General features: G+C 50.9%; 1 protein-coding gene across 3 annotated transcripts in view; it reads right to left on the bottom strand.

The window, feature by feature from the left end:
• Faxdc2 (fatty acid hydroxylase domain containing 2) overlaps window positions 1-1,750 on the bottom strand; it is a 29,440-nt gene extending 27,690 nt beyond the window's left edge. For all 3 annotated transcript variants that reach the window (XM_013347003.2, XM_013347004.2, XM_013347005.2), the window contains exon 1: window positions 1,608-1,750. The gene's annotated coding sequence lies outside the window, so the exon portion shown is untranslated. The remainder of the gene's footprint in view (window positions 1-1,607) is intronic.
• Window positions 1,751-2,229: the final 479 nt, after the last annotated feature.

Genomic DNA, 2,229 nt, shown 5'->3' with positions numbered 1-2,229 from the left:
TAGCTCTGTAGACCAGGCTGGCCTCGAACTCCCAGAGATCCGCCTGCCTCTGCCTCCCGAGTGCTGGAATTAAAGGCGTGTGCCACCACCGCCCGGCTAAATAAATATTTTTTAAAAAAGAAATTGTTTCGCAAATGGGGCGATGAGAGAACCAGCAACTGACATGGCGCTGTGCCAACCCCCAGCCTCTGTGCCGGCTGTTTGCATCCCAGAGAAGAGCCAGCCAGTCAAGAGGGGAGGGCCTCCTGGCCAGTCACCGGCCTCAGGAGCAGCCTAGGTGAGCACTTCTGCAGAAGAGGGCTCACAAGAGCAACAGCAGCCCTGGTCTGAGAAGAGCTAGAGGAAAAGGTGGCTGATGTTGAAGAGAGGAGTTGAAGTGCTCTCTGGAAGGTGAGACTTGCCTTGGGCAGTGTCCTTTAAGAATGTCTGGCCAGCTGGGTGTGGTTGTGTACCTCTGGAATCCACCTACTTTGGATCCCAAAGCCGGAAGATCACAGTTCATAGTCATCCTGGACAACTTGGGAAAACCTTGTCTCAAAATTAAAACTAAATGGAAAAAAAAAAAAGAAAGAAAGAAAAGAAAAACGGCTGTGGCTTGGCTGTAGAGCATTGGTTTAACATCGGGAAGATCCTGAGTTCTATCCCTTGTATGATTAAAAAAATATCACCAACAGCCAGTGTATGCCTGCTGTGTCTGTAGTGGTGTCAAGCACCAAACACAAGCTTAGCATCCAGCCCACATTCAGGACGCACTTGCTGAATAAATGAACACAGGGCCCCAAGTAAGAAAAGTATTTTTTTGTTTTGTTTTTGGCTCCCAGAATGTCCTGGGGCTTGTGGGTGAGCACTTCTATGCCCTTCCTTCCTGCTAGTGACTTGCTGGGTAAAGGCAGCAGGAGACCCTCTTGGCATTTATTTTATAAATTGACTTGATCTGTCGCAGCCAGTGACATATGTTTGGAATTGCAAGAAAAACTGACAGCAACTCCCACGCGGCAGCATCCTGTCTCGCCTGGCTTAAGCACCTAGGACACACACACACACACACCACACACACACACACACACACACACACACACACACACACACACACACACACACCCCTCTGCAAAGCACTTCTCCGCTGCTCCATCTCTCGCCAGCGGCTTTGGTGGGAGTCCTTCCTTCGGACTATCGGAGGTTCTGATCATCCGTCTGAAACTTGACGCCACTGTTGCACTGAAGGCGCCTTGACCTGGCTAACCAGCTCACAGCCCAGGCATCCTTCCAGAGACTCAAGAGTGTGGCAGTTCGCCGCGTCCTTCTAGGACGAGGGTTGTCCCCCTGCAGTCTCTCCCAGTTTCACTTCCCTTTTGGGAGCTGTTCCCCTAGCAGCTTTGGAAGTAGCCCCGGTTCATCAGAACTAGGTCAGTTTTGAGAAAAGCAACATTAGGGAGGAGACGGAAGGTGCAGACATGGGTAGGAGGTGCTGACTCTGAGAACAGGTAGGGGACAGCCCAGGCACACTTCACCTGCGGAGGAGGGGGAGAGGACAGGCTGATGGCAGAGCGGGATGTGATGTATCCTGGCTTTCCCAAATAGTCCCCTCCCAACAGTTCCCCGCTCACCTCTGCAGAGGGCCGTTCCCAAGCGTCTCTGTCTCAGAGCCACAGGTCTAGCCTGTAGAGCGCTTTTCTGTTTTTCTGTGGCTGCTGCGTAGCTCAGTAGGCTAACCTTATTGTCACCCTGCTCTGCTTGGTTGGGTCGGGAGGCTGGCCCTGGTGATCGCATTACAGGGCTGCCGACTGGCTCTGGCCAGGCACGTGATGAGAAAAAGTTTAGGTCTGCGTGGGCTGGAAACAGATGCCTTTCTTTTGGAAGGACATGTCCTTAATCAGAGAGGACAGCGCAAGGAAACAGGGCACGGGTCCAGACTCTGCTCCCCATTGCACTTTTTTTCTTTTTTTTTTTTTTTTTGCCTTCTCCAATTTTAGAACATGTTAACACACGGAAGACAGGCTGAGGCAAAGGTGTGGGTAGTAGACGATGGCACACAGTTATCCAAAGGTTCTTCAGATCAGAGGTCTGACCGATTCTCTTTAGTCCCTTCTCCCTCTCTTCTTCCTCCCTCTTTTAAAAATATGTAGAAATACATAGTGTATGTACTTAATTTTTTGTTTCTGTCCTGGAACTCGCTTTGTGGCCTCTGCCTCCTAAGTGCCGGGATTAAAGGTGGGTGTGGTAGCTCCC

This window comes from Microtus ochrogaster, chromosome 7 (assembly GCF_000317375.1).
Source record: "Microtus ochrogaster isolate Prairie Vole_2 chromosome 7, MicOch1.0, whole genome shotgun sequence".
NCBI classification, from domain to species: Eukaryota; Metazoa; Chordata; class Mammalia; order Rodentia; family Cricetidae; genus Microtus; species Microtus ochrogaster.
Note: the sequence above shows the minus strand (reverse complement) of the source record. Positions and strands in the feature narration are given on the sequence as shown.